This window comes from Hyperolius riggenbachi, chromosome 9 (genome assembly GCF_040937935.1).
Source record: "Hyperolius riggenbachi isolate aHypRig1 chromosome 9, aHypRig1.pri, whole genome shotgun sequence".
NCBI lineage: Eukaryota > Metazoa > Chordata > Amphibia > Anura > Hyperoliidae > Hyperolius > Hyperolius riggenbachi.
In genome coordinates, this window is record NC_090654.1 from 111,373,434 (window position 1) to 111,392,055 (window position 18,622).

The 18,622-nt window shown below is 47.3% G+C and overlaps 1 protein-coding gene across 3 annotated transcripts in view; it reads right to left on the reverse strand.

The window, feature by feature from the left end:
• TMEM121 (transmembrane protein 121) overlaps positions 1–18,622 on the reverse strand; it is a 147,478-nt gene that overhangs the window by 12,951 nt on the left and 115,905 nt on the right. Inside the window, exon 1 of one of the 3 annotated variants that reach the window (XM_068253344.1) lies at positions 15,478–15,523. The exons of 1 other annotated variant lie outside the window; for it this stretch is intronic. The gene's annotated coding sequence lies outside the window, so the exon portion shown is untranslated. Of the gene's footprint in view, positions 1–15,100; positions 15,161–15,477; positions 15,524–18,622 lie in introns of those variants that run through there. One more of the 3 variants, XM_068253343.1, reaches the window with a different exon arrangement.

Below are 18,622 nucleotides of genomic sequence, written 5' to 3' on the forward strand. Positions count from 1 at the left end.
GAATTTTCCCATTTTCAAGCATCTCTGACTTTTCTGACCCCCTGTCATGTTTCATGAGGGGCTAGAATTCCAGGATAGTATAAATACCCCCCAAATGACCCCATTTTGGAAAGAAGACATCCCAAAGTATTCACTGAGAGGCATAGTGAGTTCATAGAAGATATTATTTTTTGTCACAAGTAAGCGGAAAATGACACTTTGTGAGAAAAAAAAAAAAAAAAAAGTTTCCATTTCTTCTAACTTGCGACCAAAAAAAAAATGAAATCTGCCACGGACTCACCATGCCCCTCTCTGAATACCTTGAAGGGTCTACTTTCCAAAATGGGATCATTTGTGGGGTGTGTTTACTGTCCTGACATTTTGGGGGGTGCTAAATTGTAAGCACCCCTGTAAAGCCTAAAGGTGCTCATTGGACTTTGGACCCCTTAGCGCAGTTAGGCTGCAAAAAAGTGCCACACATGTGGTATTGCCGTACTCAGGAGAAGTAGTATAATGTGTTTTGGGGTGTATTTTTACACATACCCATGCTGGGTGGGAGAAATATCTCTGTAAATGACAATTTGTTAATTTTTTTTACACACAATTGTCCATTTACAGAGATATTTCTTCCACTCAGCATGGGTATGTGTAAAAATACACCACAAAACACATTATACTACTTCTCCTGAGTACGGCGATACCACATGTGTGGCACTTTTTTGCACCCTAACTGCGCTAAAGGGCCCAAAGTCCAATGAGTACCTTTAGGATTTCACAGGTCATTTTGAGAAATTTCGTTTCAAGACTACTCCTCACGGTTTAGGGCCCCTAAAATGCCAGGGCAGTATAGGAACCCCACAAATGACCCCATTTTAGAAAGAAGACACCCCAAGGTATTCCGTTAGGAGTATGGTGAGTTCATAGAAGATTTTATTTTTTGTCAAAAGTTAGCGGAAAATGACACTTTGTGAAAAAACACAATTAAAATCAATTTCCGCTAACTTTTGACAAAAAATAAAATCTTCTATGAACTCACCATACTCCTAACGGAATACCTTGGGGTGTCTTCTTTCTAAAATGGGGTCATTTGTGGGGTTCCTATACTGCCCTGGCATTTTAGGGGCCCTAAACCGTGAGGAGTAGTCTTGAAACGAAATTTCTCAAAATGACCTGTGAAATCCTAAAGGTACTCATTGGACTTTGGGCCCTTTAGCGCAGTTAGGGTGCAAAAAAGTGCCACACATGTGGTATCGCCATACTCGGGAGAAGTAGTACAATGTGTTTTGGGGTGTTCTTTTACACATACCCATGCTGGGTGGGAGAAATACCTCTGTAAATGGACAATTGTGTGTAAAAAAATCAAAAGATTGTCATTTACAGAGGTATTTCTCCCACTCAGCATGGGTATGTGTAAAAATACACCCCAAAACACATTGTACTACTTCTCCCGAGTACGGCGATACCACATGTGTGGCACTTTTTTGCACCCTAACTGCACTAAGGGGCCCAAAGTCCAATGAGTACCTTTAGGATTTCACAGGTCATTTTTGTTTCAAGACTACTCCTCACGGTTTAGGGCCCCTAAAATGCCAGGGCAGTATAGGAACCCCACTAATGACCCCATTTTAGAAAGAAGACACCCCAAGGTATTCCGTTAGGAGTATGTCGAGTTCATAGAAGTTTTTATTTTTTTGTCACAAGTTAGCGGAAATTGATTTTAATAGTTTTTTTTTCACAAAGTGTCATTTTCCGCTAACTTGTGACAAAAAATAAAATCTTCTATGAACTCACCATACTCCGTACGGAATACCTTTGGGTGTCTTCTTTCTAGAATGGGGTCATTTGTGGGGTTCCTATACTGCCCTGGCATTTTAGGGGCCCTAAACCGTGAGGAGTAGTCTTGAAACCAAATGTCGCAAAATGACCTGTGAAATCCTAAAGGTACTCATTGGACTTTGGGCCCCTTAGCGTACTTAGGGTGTAAAAAAGTGCCACACATGTGGTACCGCTGTACTCAGGAGAAGTAGTATAATGCGTTTTGGGGTGTATTTTTACACATACCCATGCTAAGTGGGAGAAATATCTCTGTAAATGACAATTGTTTGATTTTTTTACACACAATTGTCCATTTACATAGAAATTTCTCCCACCCAGCATGGGTATGTGTAAAAATACACCCCAAAACACATTATACTACTTTTCCTGAGTACGGCGGTACCACATGTGTGACACTTTTTTGCAGCCTAGGTGCGCTAAGGGGCCCAACGTCCTATTCACAGGTCATTTTGAAGCATTTGTTTTCTAGACTACTCCTCGCGGTTTAGGGCCCCTAAAATGCCAGGCCAGTATAGGAACCCCACAAGTGACCCCATTTTAGAAAGAAGACACCCCAAGGTATTCCGTTAGGTGTATGGCGAGTTCATAGAAGATTTTATTTTTTGTCACAAGTTAGTGAAAAATGACACTTTGTGAAAAAAAACCAATAAAAATTAATTTCCGCTAACTTTTGACAAAAAATAAAATCTTCTATGAACTCGTCATACACCTAACAGAATACCTTGGGGTGTCTTTTTTTCTAAAATGGGGTCACTTGTGGGGTTCCTATACCGCCCTGGCATTTTACAGGCCCAAAACCGTGAGTAGTCTGGAAACCAAATGTCTCAAAATGACTGTTCAGGGGTATAAGCATCTGCAAATTTTGATGACAGGTGGTCTATGAGGGGGCGAATTTTGTGGAACCGGTCATAAGCAGGGTGGCCTTTTAGATGACAGGTTGTATTGGGCCTGATCTGATGGATAGGAGTGCTAGGGGGGTGACAGGAGGTGATTGATGGGTGTCTCAGGGGGTGGTTAGAGGGGAAAATAGATGCAATCAATGCACTGGGGAGGTGATCGGAAGGGGGTCTGAGGGTTTGGCCGAGTGATCAGGAGCCCACACGGGGCAAATTGGGGCCTGATCTGATGGGTAGGTGTGCTAGGGGGTGACAGGAGGTGATTGATGGGTGTCTCAAGGTGTGATTAGAGGGGGGAATAGATGCAAGCAATGCACTGGCGAGGTGATCAGGGCTGGGGTCTGAGGGCATTCTGAGGGTGTGGGCGGGTGATTGAGTGCCCTAGGGGCAGATAGGGGTCTAATCTGATAGGTAGCAGTGACAGGGGGTGATTGATGGGTAATTCGTGGGTGTTTAGGGTAGAGAATAGATGGAAACACTGCGCTTGGGTGGTGATCTGATGTCGGATCTGCGGGCGATCTATTGGTGTGGGTGGGTGATCAGTTTGCCCGCAAGGGGCAGGTTAGGGGCTGATTGATGGGTGGCAGTGACAGCGGGTGATTGATGGGTGGCAGTGACAGGGGGTGATTGATGGGTGGCAGTGACAGGGGGTGATTGATGGGTGATTGATAGGTGATTGACAGGTAATCAGTGGGTTATTACAGGGGAGAACAGATGTAAATATTGCACTGGCGAATTGATAAGGGGGGGTCTGAGGGCAATCTGAGCGTGTAGGCGGGCGATTGGGTGCCCGCAAGGGGCAGATTAGGGTCTGATCTGATGGGTAACAGTGACAGGTGGTGATAGGGGGTGATTGATGGGTGATTGATGGGTAATTAGTGGGTGTTTAGAGGAGAGAATAGATGGAAACACTGCGCTTGGGTGGTGATCTGATGTCGGATCTGCGGGCGATCTATTGGTGTGGGTGGGTGATCAGTTTGCCCGCAAGGGGCAGGTTAGGGGCTGATTGTTGGGTGGCAGTGACAGGGGGTGATTGATGGGTGATAGGTGATTGGCAGGTGATTGACAGGTGATCAGTGGGTTATTACAGGGAAGGACAGATGTAAATATTGCACTGGCGAATTGATAAAGGGGGGTCTGAGGGCAATCTGAGCATGTAGGCGGGTGATTGGGTGCCCGCAAGGGGCAGATTAGGGTCTGATCTGATAGGTAACAGTGACAGGTGGTGATAGGGAGTGATTGATGGGTGATTGATGGGTAATTAGTGGGTGTTTAGAGGAGAGAATAGATGTAAACGCTGCGCTTGGGTGGTGATCTGATGTCGGATCTGCGGGCGATCTATTGGTGTGGGTGGGTGATCAGATTGCCCGCAAGGGGCAGGTTAGGGGCTGATTGTTGGGTGGCAGTGACAGGGGGTGATTGATGGGTGATAGGTGATTGGCAGGTGATCAGTGGGTTATTACAGGGAAGGACAGATGTAATTAATGCACTGGCGAATTGATAAGGGAGGGGGGGGGGGTCTGAGGGCAATCTGAGCATGTGGGCGGGTGATTGGGTGCCCGCAAGGGGCAGATTAGGGTCTGATCTGATAGGTAACAGTGACAGGTGGTGATAGGGGGTGATTGATGGGTGATTGATGGGTAATTAGTGGGTGTTTAGAGAAGATAACAGATGTAAACGATACATTTGGGAGGTAATCTGACGGCGGGTTTGCGGGCGATCTAATGGTGTGGGTGGGTGATCAGATTGCCCGCAAGGGGCAGGTTAGGGGCTGATTGATGGGTGGCAGTGACAGGGGGTGATTGATGGGTGATAGGTGATTGGCAGGTGATTGACAGGTGATCAGTGGGTTATTACAGGAAAGAACAGATGTAATTAATGCACTGGTGAATTGATAAGGGGGGGTCAGAGGGCAATCTGAGCGTGTGGGCGGGTGATTGGGTGCCCGCAAGGGGCAGATTAGGGTCTGATCTGATAGGTAAAAGTGACAGGTGGTGATAGGGGGTGATTGATGGGTGATTGATGGGTAATTAGTGGGTGTTTAGAGGAGAGAATAGATGTAAACAATGGATTTGGGAGGTGATCTGATGTCGGATCTGTGGGCGATCTATTGGTGTGGGGGGGTGATCAGATTGCCCGCAAGGGGCAGGTTAGGGGCTGATTGATGGGTGGCAGTGACAGGGGGTGATTGACGGGTGATTGACAGGTGATCAGGGGGATAGATGCATACAGTAAACAGGGGGGGGGGTGGTCTGGGGGGGGGGGGTCTGGGGAGAATCTGAGGGGTGGGGGGTGATCAGGAGGGGGCAGGGAGCAGGGGGGGGATAAAAAAAAAATAGCGTTGACAGATAGTGACAGGGAGTGATTGATGGGTGATTAGGGGGGTGATTGGGTGCAAACAGGGGTCTGGGGGGTGGGCAGGGGGGGGTCTGATGGGTGCTGTGGGCGATCTGGGGCAGGGGGGGGAGAAATCAGTGTGCTTGGGTGCAGACTAGGGTGGCTGCAGCCTGCCCTGGTGGTCCCTCGGACACTGGGACCACCAGGGCAGGAGGCAGCCTGTATAATACACTTTGTAAACATTACAAAGTGTATTATACACTTTGTATGCGGCGATCGCGGGGTTAACATCCCGCCGGCGCTTCCGTATAGCCGGCGGGATGTTGCGGCGAGCGAGCGGTGACAGGCGCCGGCGGAGGATCGCGTCACGGATGACGCGATCGCTCCGCCCATGCCCTTAGAAGGACCGCCGCCTCTGTGGGTGAGCCGGTCCTTCAGGGCTCCACTTCCCGGCCGCCTCTGTGCGTTAGGCGGTCGGGAAGTGGTTAAACGTACAACAGATGTCTTTTCCTTCTCTCTGAGTGAAAGCAAACCCATCACCCACATCTAATTAACTTGTTCAAAATAATTCCTTGCTGGCCAGGGACACAGAGGTGTGAAACCTAGCCAGAATCTGGGTGTAATATGTCAAAGGGTGTTGTAGCTGGTCACACTCAGATGCTAATTGAGCACCAAAAGTTCCTTTCATCACAGGAAAGGTGTAACATTCTGTGGAGATGCAGCTGCGGGCAGTCAGGATGCCCCTGCAGCTGCTTCGGTTTCCCTGTCGGGTGTTTCTCCTGTCTCCTTGGCATCTAGCACGCCGAGGGGATTGTCAGTGGCTCATAGAGTGGCTTTGTCGCGCGCGCACAGGCAGGACCTTTATGCGGGGAGGAGGCGCGTCGGCTGACATCAGAGAAGACTCTCGGCAGCTCTGATTGGCTGATGGGTGTGGGCGTGGCCGAGGGGGTCTCCTCCGCTTCTTAAGCCTCCGAGAATCACTTGCAACTTGTCTGCTGTTGCGAATGCTTCTTGTGAGCACTCAGACCTTAGTTAGTTCCGGTGTGCTTTGATCTGGGAGGAAACCAGGGATTTCACACAAGACTAGGAATTGATATTACTATTGTTATTATTGCTTGATTATCTGTGTATGACTCTGGCTCTCTTCTGACTACTCTTACGCTATAAGACTCTGTAATTTCGCCCATCTGATCCTGTTGCTGACTCTGCCTGAAATACCTTTATCCTTCTGCCTGCCGATTCTGTACTGTATCCTCCTGTCTGTTGCCGAACCGATCTGTCAGACTACTCTACTCACCAGTGAGCCCTTGTCACTGGTGAGGTTCCTTATTGATAATACCCACCAGCTCCTCTGGTGAGGTTCCTCACTAATAATACCCACCAGCTCCTCTGGTGAGGTTCCTCACTGATAGTACCCACCAGCTCCTCTGGTGAGGTTCTGCCAAAACTATCTGTATTACTGTTGCACCAAGCACTGTACACTTGCTATTACCTTGTTTGCTATACTTGCATTATTGGTGATTCTGCAGATCACCATATAATCAGGTATAGTGTCTGATTATTGATAATACTGCAGATCACACAATAATCAGACTAATAATCAGACTTCTGATTGCTACACCAATCGTTACAAAAGGCTAAGGCCAGTTTCCCCAGCGGGAGTCCAACCGGAGTGGCTCTGATTAGGAACAGATTGAAATGCATGTCGTTTTTGATTTCGGTCTGTTAAATGAAAACCGTGTATAGCACAGCTATGAAATTAATATAGTCTTATTCGTTAAAATCTGCCCAATGTGCTGATATAAAATTCATAAAAATAACTTGTCCGGTTATTGGTGTACGATCCTACTTGGAGCCCGGCCAGCCTAACGCACTCATGCGAGATGTCGTATTAATCAGTATTTTCTGACAATTATGAATCTGCTATCCACCTAAATATGACATGTATAGTTTATGAGTTACAGTGTTTCACAATTTAAGCTAAAAATCCTCCTAGGAGGAGGTGGACTGTCATTGGTGGGTAATTCAGAGGGGGCAGGCGCTCCCACACCCCCAAACCAGCTTCATCAAAAGCACATTGCCAGCAGGCGGACTTCAGTCCTCCATTTTAACATCATGTGGATTACAGCTCGACCTGCTGTTGGGCAGAGGACCCCCCAGCAGCCATCTTGGAACTGTAACATCTGCTTGGATTACAAAATATACCTAAAGGCCTATGATTTGGAACCAAGGACTTTGCAATTCTTTTCCCAGAAGAAATATCCCCACACAGACTTCATTTCGGCTAAGTAAACCTTTCACAATTATTCCCTTTTATTTTAAGCTTTGTGTGTATATGTTAATTAGTGTATGTAAATGTGTGTAATGCATTTTTATTAAACGTTTAAAAATCGTTTAGCGGTTATGACCTGTTGCTGAACATACACTTACTCCTCCGAAAACTAACCTTGTGTTCTAGAGTATCTTATATTATAACTCGTATCCTTGAATCGGGCACAGATAGACAGATCTGGTGCCGATCCCTGCATACAGCTAAGGGTTAACTTACAGTGTTCGCAGTGTGCTAAAATATTTACAGTCCTGTGCTGGCTCACAGGTGGTGGCAAGCTTTTAAATTGTACGTGTGTGGTGAATCCTTTGGAGTCAGGACGCTCCTCTCGGCTAGTCGGTTCATAGACTGCGAATCCACATATGGGTATCGATGTGCAAAGCGACAGCGAGACCGAGTTTCGGACTCTGAGTGATTTACCCGATCAAGGACCAGCCCATGCGATCTATGACACTCCCCAATAGCATCCCAGTGTAAACTAGCCCCTTAGGAAACTGCTGAAAATAACCCTGTTAAAAGTTGTGTTACACAGCTAAATTGCAAAGTGATCGTCAAATTCATAGTCTGACAGTGCTGCACCAACCTGCCAATGGTTCTGGCTGCTGTCCACATAAATTGCACATCAAATAATGGTTCCCTAATGCAACCATTCTTAGCAATGCTCTACCTACTCCAGACAGCGTGGAAAGTAGTGTTGGGCGAACAGTGTTCGCCACTGTTCGGGTTCTGCAGAACATCACGCTGTTCGGGTGATGTTCGAGTTCGGCCGAACACCTGACGGTGCTCGGCCAAACCGTTCGGCCACATGGCCGAACTAAGAGCGCATGGCCGAACGTTCCCCGAACGTTCGGCTAGCGCTGTGATTGGCCGAACGGGTCACGTGGTTCGGGCCCGAACGCGCTCTGATTGGCCGAACGGTCACGTGGTTCGGGTAAATAAATACCCGGACCACGTCATATCTCCGCCATTTCTCTGTGGGTTTAGCTTTGGGTAGGCAGGCAGGGTGGTTCGCTCTCCAGCCACGCTAGCCAGGGTCCCCCCCAGTCATTGTGTGTCGCTGCTGGGAACAGTAGTACACCGCTCGCTCAGCCACACTATATATATAGCATTGTTTACTGCCACTGTGTACCTCGCTCAGCCACGCTATATATAGCATTGTGTTTTCTGACACTCTGTGTACACGGCTTAGCCTGGCTATGTAGCATTGTGTGTACTGCCACTGTGCACCTCGCTCAGCCACGCTATATATAGCATTGTGTTTTCTGACACTCTGTGTACACGGCTTAGCCTGACTATATAGCATTGTGTGTACTGCCACTGTGCACCTCGCTCAGCCACGCTATATATAGAATTGTGTTTTCTGACACTCTGTGTACACGGCTTAGCCTGACTATATAGCATTGTGTGTACTGCTACTGTGCACCTCGCTCAGCCACGCTATATATAGCATTGTGTTTACTGCCACTCTGTGTACACCGCTCAGCCAGACTATATACCATTGTTTACTGACACTCTGTGTACACCGCTCAGCCAGACTATATACCATTGTTTACTGACACTCTGTGTACACCGCTCAGCCAGACTATATACCATTGTTTACTGACACTCTGTGTACACCGCTCAGCCAGACTATATACCATTGTTTACTGACACTCTGTGTACACCGCTCAGCCAGACTATATACCATTGTTTACTGACACTCTGTGTACACCGCTCAGCCAGACTATATACCATTGTTTACTGACACTCTGTGTACACCGCTCAGCCAGACTATATACCATTGTTTACTGACACTCTGTGTACACCGCTCAGCCAGACTATATACCATTGTTTACTGCCACTCTGATTCTGCTGGGAACAGTAGTACACCGCTCGCTCAGCCAGACTATATAGCATTGTGTTTACTGCCACTCTGTGTACACCGCTCAGCCACACTATATAGCATTGCGTACTCTGCCAGTCAGTGTGTATATTGCTGGGATCAGTAATACTCCACTCACCGTCAACCACTATATGAGCTCAACATGAGTTCCCCAGAGACCTCCGCTGTGAGCAGCACTCCCAACAACAGCAACAGCCAACGCCCCACGCAAGCTATAACATCCACCCCAGCAGCCAGTGGTCAGCAGCAGCCCTTCCCGGAGGAGAACGTTGTGTCCATCGGTCCGTCGCCAGAGCGATTAATGAGGGCTGCCATTGAGGAGATGATGGGGCCTGATGTGGAGGAGGAGGTCTGGCTCAGGCCAGCATCCCAAGTTAATGTTGAGGACGATGAGGGGTCTGTGTCTGGGGATGTTGGGGTGGCAGAGATGGTGGGTGGGTCAGACTTAGGAGAAGAGCTGTATGATGAGGATGATGATCGGGACCATCTGTATGTGCCTCAGATTCTGACCCCGGAAAACATGTTGTATCGTGTGTTTAGGTACTAAAATCTGCGTTCCCTCCCAGTAGTGTTGGGCGAACAGTGTTTGCCACTGTTCGGGTTCTGCAGAACATCACCCTGTTCGGGGTGACTATATAGCAGACTATATAGCATTGTGTTTAATGCCACTCTGTGTACACGGCTCAGCCACACTATATAGCATTGTGTTTACTTCATCTCTGTGTCTGCTGGGAACAGTAGTACACCGCTCACCCGCCACTGTATAGCAATTTGCTCTGTGTCGCTGCTGACAATAGTGGTACACCGCTCACCCACCACTGTATAGCATTTCTGTACTGCCACTGTACTGCTGCCAGTCAACGTGTACTTTAAGGATAAGTGAAATGAGGAAGAAATCCGGTGAAAGAGGGAGGGGCAAGGGAAGAGGTGTTTCCCCTGACGGTTCACGTACAGGCCACAGGGGAGCACCCAAGAAAACCCACTCAATACCGCCCATGTTGTCCAGGACAACAACCCTCACAGATCCAAAAGAACAGGACCAGATAATTACTTGGATGACCTCTCAAGCGTCCAGCAGTGGGTTAAGCAGCACCAGCACATCACGCACGAGGTCCGAGTCCTCAGCCAGTTACAAGGAGCCAGTGGGCACAAAGCTGACACAACCGGCAGCGACACCACGCACACAACTGCCAGATAACCAGACGACGTTGGAGTGAGTTGCGCAGAGGTTGTTCTGGGGAGCTCTACTCCACGGCGGCGGCCCCCCACAATGACATATGACGAGTTTGAGGAGATGGAAGAGGAGGGTATGGACAATGTGGACATAGACCCAGATTTTGTTTGTGAACGAGAACATCGCCGTCGTAGCAGCAGCACAGATGAGTCTGTTGAGGAACCCACTGCTGCACGAGTTCGCCTTGTGCCACAAGGTAGGCGGCGCGCAATTTCAGGCACCGCAAGCATGGAAGTTCAAGTGAGAGGCAAAAGAGGCGCAAACAGAAATCGCCAGCAAGGCAGGTGCTCCAAAGTCTGGGCTTTCTTTGAAGACTGCACTGAGGATGTTACCATGGCGATTTGCAAGGTGTGCAAGACCCGCCTGAGCAGGAAAAGTATTAACAACCTCTCCACCATCAGCATGAGCCGCCACATTCTATCCAAACATCCCACTCTGTGGGCAAACGCGGCAGGACAGGGTACCACCAGCAACACTGCCTCCCTTGGGTTCACCAGACTCACCACCAGACCCGCCTCAGCAGCAGCAGTAGCCCAGCCATTGCGTGGTTCACAACATTCACAAACATCAGACGATGCTGACACTGTCACTTTCCGGACTAGTGCTCTTGAGGTCTCCCAGTGTTTATCAAACACAACAACCAACAGCCCTTCGGTGTGCAGCCCTACGGTTGAGTTGTCTGTCTCTGAGATGTTTGAGCGCAAGAGGAAATTGCCAGCAAATGACCCCCGGGCCGTGGCAGTAACAGCCAGCCAGCATAGCCAAGGTTCTGGCCTGCGAAATGCTGCCATTTCGAGTGGTGGAGACAAACAGCTTCAAGGGCATGATGTCAGTGGCCATCCCACGTTACGTGGTTCCCAGCCGCTACCACTTTGCGCGCTCTGCAGTGCCTGAGTTGCATGAGCACGTGGTCAGCTAAATAACCCGAAGCTTGAAGAATGCCGTTGCCTGCAAGGTTCACCTCACCACTGACACCTGGACGAGTGCGTTCGGCCAGGGTCGATACATCTCCCTTACCGCGCACTGCGTGAACCTTGTGGAGCCTGGCAGCGATTCCTCACCTGCTACGGCGCGGGTGTTGCCCACGCCGCAAACAGCTGCACCGCCGTCCCTCCCACTGGATAACAACAGCAGCACCTACCTCTCTGACTCCTTCTCCTCCAACGCATCTCAAAGCTGTACCTCATCCGGAAACGCAAACCCAGCACCAGCAGCAGTAGGATCGTGGAAGCAGTGCAGCACAGCTGTTGGCATGCGTCAGCAAGCGTTGCTGAAGCTGATCTGCCTTGGGGATAAGCAGCACACAGGGGAGGAAATTTGGAGGGGAATAAAGGAACAGACGGATTTGTGGCTGGCACCGCTGGACCTGAAACCGGGCATGAAGCTAGACACCTGGCACGAACTGGCAATGTACGCATTAGAGGTGCTGGCTTGCCCGGCAGCCAGCGTTATGTCGGAACGCTGTTTCAGTGCTGCCGGAGGCATCGTTACAGATCGGCGTATCCGCCTCTCCACAGAAAATGCAGACCGTCTGACTCAAATTAAAATGAATCAATCCTGGATTGGAAACGACTACGCAACACTCCAGGACCCCAACCAAGTAACATGACCAATGAACATCTGGGATGGTTTAGCGTTTCCGGTCCCTGTTTATTGAACCTCTCATCTGTATTACATTTATGACTGCATGGCGGCAAAAAGCATTGCTGCTATATCCGCACGCTTTTTGTCCTCATGCAAGGCCTGGGTTGTTGTGTCTCAAAAAGCATGGCCTTCTTCTCCTCCTGCGCCTGCTCCTGTTCCATCACGTGTGCTGCTGCTGCTGGGTTAGCGTTGCCGCCCGGTCCATGTTTATTGAACCTCTTATCTTTATTACATTTATGACTGCATGCATGGCGGTAAAAAGCATGCTATCCGCACGCTTTTTGTCCTCATGCAAGGCCTGGGTTGTTGTGTCTCACAAAGCGTGGCCTTCTCCTCCTGCGCCTCCTCCTGTTCCATCACGTGTGCTGCTGCTGCTACTGGGTTAGCGTTGCCGGTCCCTGTTTATGGAACCTCTTATCTTTATTACATTTATGACTGCATGGCGGTACAAAGCATGCTATCCGCACGCTTCTTGTCCTCATGCAAGGCCTGGGTTGTTGTGTCTCACAAAGCGTGGCCTTCTCCTCCTGCGCCTCCTCCTGTTCCATCACGTGTGCTGCTGCTGCTGGGTTAGCGTTGCCGCGTGGTCCCTGTTTATTGAACCACTTATCTTTATTACATTTATGACTGCATGGCGGTACAAAGCATGCTATCCGCACGCTTCTTGTCCTCATGCAAGGCCTGGGTTGTTGTGTCTCACAAAGCGTGGCCTTCTCCTCCTGCGCCTCCTCCTGTTCCATCACGTGTGCTGCTGCTGCTGCTGCTGGGTTAGCGTTGCCGGTCCCTGTTTATGGAACCTCTTATCTTTATTACATTTATGACTGCATGGCGGTACAAAGCATGCTATCCGCACGCTTCTTGTCCTCATGCAAGGCCTGGGTTGTTGTGTCTCACAAAGCGTGGCCTTCTCCTCCTGCGCCTCCTCCTGTTCCATCACGTGTGCTGCTGCTGCTGCTGGGTTAGCGTTGCCGCGTGGTCCCTGTTTATTGAACCACTTATCTTTATTACATTTATGACTGCATGGCGGTACAAAGCATGCTATCCGCACGCTTCTTGTCCTCATGCAAGGCCTGGGTTGTTGTGTCTCACAAAGCGTGGCCTTCTCCTCCTGCGCCTCCTCCTGTTCCATCACGTCTGCTGCTGCTGGGTTAGCGTTGCCGCGTGGTCCCTGTTTATTGAACCACTTATCTTTATTACATTTATGACTGCATGGCGGTACAAAGCATGCTATCCGCACGCTTCTTGTCCTCATGCAAGGCCTGGGTTGTTGTGTCTCAAAGCGTGGCCTTCTCCTCCTGCGCCACCCTCCTCCTGTTCCATCACGTGTGCTGCTGCTGGGTTAGCGTTACCGGTCCCTTTTCCTGGAACCTCTTATATGTATTACATTTATGACTGCATGCCGACAAAAAGCATGTTACCTGTGCAAAGAAAACAGACATTTCCCGCATTTAAAAGACAGTTTTCCCTTTGAAACTTTAAAATCGATTTTCTCAAAAACTATAAGCTCTTTTTGCTAATTTTTTTTCCCTCTTGTACCCACTCCCAAGGTGCACATACCCTGTAAATTTGGGGTATGTAGCATGTAAGGAGGCTTTACAAAGCACAAAAGTTCGGGTCCCCATTGACTTCCATTATGTTCGGAGTTCGGGTCGAACACCCGAACATCGCGGCCATGTTCGGCCTGTTCGGCCCGAACCCGAACATCTAGATGTTCGCCCAACACTAGTGGAAAGGTGTGAGGAACATGGCATGCAGTGGAGTTTACACCAATCAGAACCCCCATCTTGCCTATCTCTGACAATCATTGAGCACCTTCAGGCAATAGTGCTCACTGTCTTCATAGAGAGCTGATTAATGCTGCAGAGGCTCATGGGAAATCAGAATATTTACAAGTAGAATACAGATGACTGATCTATTGACTTTACCATTCATCATAGTGGTTTCACTGACAAAACTGCAGACTGCTCATCTAATACAGAAGGATTAACAGTTACAGTAGGAGAAAAAAACATTTTATCCACTGCTGATTTAGCTTGTTTGCCCTTTGACCAAGAAATGACCAGTCTCAGTCTATAATTGTAATGGCAGGTTTACTGCAGTAGGTCTACAATCTTGTCCTTGACATCCTTGGACAGCGCTTTGGTTTTGGCCATGGTGGCTAGTTTGTAATCTGATTGATTGTTTGATTGTTTCTTTGGATAGGTGTCTTTTATAAAGGTTTTCTAACAAGCTGGGGTTAGGAGCACCCCTAAGCATCATACCACACATCATACAATTTTTTACATTTCTTTTCAATTCAAGATATACAATGTTTTTTTCTGATTGATTGTAAAATTTAAAACATTTTACCAATGTACCACATGTGTGTCCAATTTCTCCCCAATTATGAAAAAAAAATGATTAACAACTCTGAAAAAATTGCTTGTGTCTCTACATTACGAATGTGTCAATCTACCACACACCACACAATATTGGGAAAAATTGATCAGAAATTTCCGCCACTCCTGATTGAGAACATTTGAAAAAAAAAAAAACATTGAAATATGATCGGAATTTTCACTTAAATTGAAAAAAAGTGTTCAGTTTTTCTGTAGAAACTATCATTCTTATCAAATTGCTGTAAAATCGGATCATTGTATCGTATTATTCGTGGCCACCAACAGAGGGTGCCCCTAACCTCAGCTTGTTACCTGCATACTGTGAAGACACCTAGGAGCCTAAAATCTTGCTGGACAATAGGGGATCAAATACTTATTTCACTCATTACAATGCACATCAAGCTCTGACTTTGGGGCACTCAGTTAATGAGGGTTCTCTTGTTTCTATTCTGTCTTTTGCAGCTACAATAAACCTACCATTACAATTATAGACTGGTCATTTCTTGGTTAGAGGGCAAACAAGCAAAATTAACCGGGGATCAAATACTTTTTTCCTTCACTGTATAACTGCACCTAAACACTTACCTCCTATAGTATTTGTAACTGTGTAGCAGTAGCACTAGGATCTGTAATTGTAACACTGAGGGCCTGTTTCCACTACACGCAGATTCTGCATGCAGAAAACTGACTCCAATGAATGCCTATGGGAAATCTGCATCAGAAAAATCACGTTCAGGGGAAACAGGCCCATAGACATTCATTGGAGTCAGTTTTCTGCATGCAGAATCTGCGTGTAGTGGAAACAGGCTCTTAGTAATTACCAGCTCACAGGCAAAAGGAAATGCTCTGAAATAAAGCCGAAAATAAGTGTGTAAATCAGAAGTTCTCTGTAGAGTACTATCTATTGCCTATCAATGTACAGCACTACTCTGCAATGACAGCTAAAAATAATGTCCACTTACAGAGGCTGAGTCTTAGCAGTCGTCAGTGCTGTTGCTACTTGTTGCTAGGGAAAGCAGTTGCTAAGGGAAGTGTTCAAGCACAGCTTATGCAGCTTGAAGAGGGATGGGGGTTGTGTTTTAGCCAGAACAAGGACGCTATACTGCAAAAAGGGAAATATATAAATAAGTTTAAAAAATGGTGGCAGATTCTGGATAGTGTGTTTTCATGGTATGTGTCTTGCTTTGAAAATGAGGTCTCTATTCTGGGCACCCTGTGATTACTCTCATCAGTTTTATAACAAAGCTTTGGCATGTCTCATGCAGAGCCTTGCAGAGTAAGTATGTGATTATCAAGTCACACTGCATCACTCATTGCCTGTTTTTTATTGCAAACAACAGGGTAGATGTACTAAGGTTGAAGAACTGTGATGATCTCTGGGTAACACTGGCAATCCCATAAAACCTGGACTGGATTTTTGAATAATGTCAGCTATTAGGTGTAATGGTGTATTGCCACATAGCAAAGTATAACGACAAATCGCAGGCCACGTAGAGCGTACCAGAACTAATGTGACATCATAAGATAAACATATGTACATACTGTATATTGCCAATCCTACTCAAAACTTACCTGTGTTCTTTCCTATTTTTGGTGGCAGCTTACCTGACCTCTACACAAGATCACAGACTGTATCGATTGTAGATACAATCGAAATTGTATTGAGTGTAGACTCACCAACCAATCCAAAAGGTTACTTTGTCAGCAGTGTTGAATACCTTCAAGAATCCCCTTAGAGCCTGATGCCCCATTTACACTTAATCAGTTGGTATGCATTAGTGTGTGTTAGTAAGGGCCTGTTTCCACTACACACAGATTGGATGCAGAATGGATGCAGAAAAACTGACTCCAATGAATGCCTGTGGGCCTGTTTCCACTAAACACGGTTTTCTGATGCAGATTTTCCCATAGGCATTCATTGGAGTCAGTTTTTCTGCATCCATTCTGCATCCAATCTGCGTGTAGTGGAAACAGGCCCTATGCGTTAGTACGCGTTAGTGCGCGTTGGTATGCGTTTTTTCCATAGCAGTGCATTGGGAAGAAGATTACAGTTAAAATGCGTTAAGTGTGAAAGGTGCCATAGGAAAACATGGGCATTACTTTGAAAATCAGTTTTCTTTCAGTTATAACTGAAAGCAACTGATTAAAGGGGCACTACAGTCAAAAACTGTACAATTTTAAATATGTGCAAACATATACAAATAAGAAGTACATTTTTTCCAGAGTAAAATGAGCCATCAATTACTTTTCTCCTATGTTGCTGTCACTTACAGTAGGCAGTACAAATCTGACAGAAGTGACAGGTTTTGGACTAGTCCATCTCTTTATAGGGGATTCTCAGGGAAATCTTTATTTTCAAAAGCACTTAGTGAATGGCAGTTGCTCTGTCCAACTGCAAAAAAACTGTGTAGGGAGCAGGGAAGCTGGCCAGCATCATTGTTTAAATCCTTTTTCGGGAATATCTTTATAAGGAATAAAAGGCTCTGCTGAGAATCCCCTTTGAAGAGATTGACTAGTCCAAAACCTGTCACTTCTGTCAGATTTCTACTACCTACTGTAAGTGACAGCAACATAGGAGAAAAGTAATTTATGGCTCATTTTACTCTGGAAAAAATTTACTTCTTATTTGTATATGTTTGCACATATTTTAAATTTTACAGTTGTTCGCTGTAGTGCCCCTTTAAGTGTAAAAGGGGCCTGAGGGCTGATAGGTAATCTGTGACAAAGGGAACAGGAATTGGAAGGTGATGTTACATTGCGTAGCATGGTGACGTAGTGGATAGCACTCTCGCCTTGGAGTGCTGGCTCCCCAGTTTGAATTCCAGCCAGGGCACTACCTGCACTGAGTTTGTATGTTCTCCCTGTGTGTGTGTGGGGGGGGGGGGGGGGGGGGGGAATACGATTTCCTCCCACGTCCTAAAAAGCTACAGATACGTTAACTGCCTTCCCCCTAAAATTGGTCCTTGACTACGATACATATACTACATGGTACATACATAGACATATGACTGTGGTAGGGACTAGATTGTGAGTGTTAGGATTCCTCCTGTGGCGTGTTCTGTCCATTGCAGGTGGAGCCGCAAGTGGACAGTTCTGGTTTGTCAGTCTGCATTCGGTTGTGCATTCGCAGTGAGTCACTTTGTCATTTGCAATTGCTCTGCAGTTCTGGGCAGCTCAGAATACTGTCATTATTCCACCAATAGTTTGCTGCAGCTGAGCTGCAGCCAGATAGCCCTGGATTTCCTGCATGCATGTTCTTGCATAGTACTGCATGCATTTGTTATGATGGTCTTTCAGCTAGCAAATGGTGTTCAGGCCAGCACAGGATTGAGTGATTACCATTCAGCTGTGTGGAGATTTGCATCTCTGCTCTCATTGAATGACCTCAGTATAAAGCAGGGGCGTAACTAGGCCCCACCGGGCCCTTCTGCAGAATTTCTGAGCGCCCCCCCCGCAGAATTTCTGAGCACCCCCCCCCCCCCCCGGGCCCAGCAGTACTGGGTGTCATCCGGATAACTACTATCCTGATCACCCGAAGATGAATTTAAGCCCATGCTTGCCCGCCGCTGCCCAGACACAGATTTAAAGTGGAGGGGAGCGCAGAGGGGAGAGCCCCAAGGTGAGGGGGGGGACCGCCCCCCTCCCCGCCGAATTGCTGCATGGCTTTCCCCTCATGCTGCGTCCCCTCCAACCCCCGCAAAACGGCCCCGAGCGGGCCCCAGGCCCTATTGTTACGCCAGTGGTATAATGGTTTGCTTCCTGCAAGTGTGCTCCGCACGTCATACTGTAGTTTCAGCTCTGTCTAGGCTGTTACTGGGTCCCTTGTTATTGTAAAATATATTCCTTGTCTTAGTTCAGTTATTCCTGTGGAGCTACGTTATATATTTCCCACGGGGACATATATACGTACTCCTTTTAGTATAGAGATTCTGTATTGCCTAGTCTTGTTTGCTGTATTGCTCCTGATCCTAGCCAGTGTTCCTTGCTCATGTTATATATCGGTTCATCGCAGATATATACATATGTTAGTCAGTCGTTTGTAGTTTCATTGATAGCTGTAAATTGTAATACGCTAGGAAATCATATCTATTGTATATTTGTCTATGT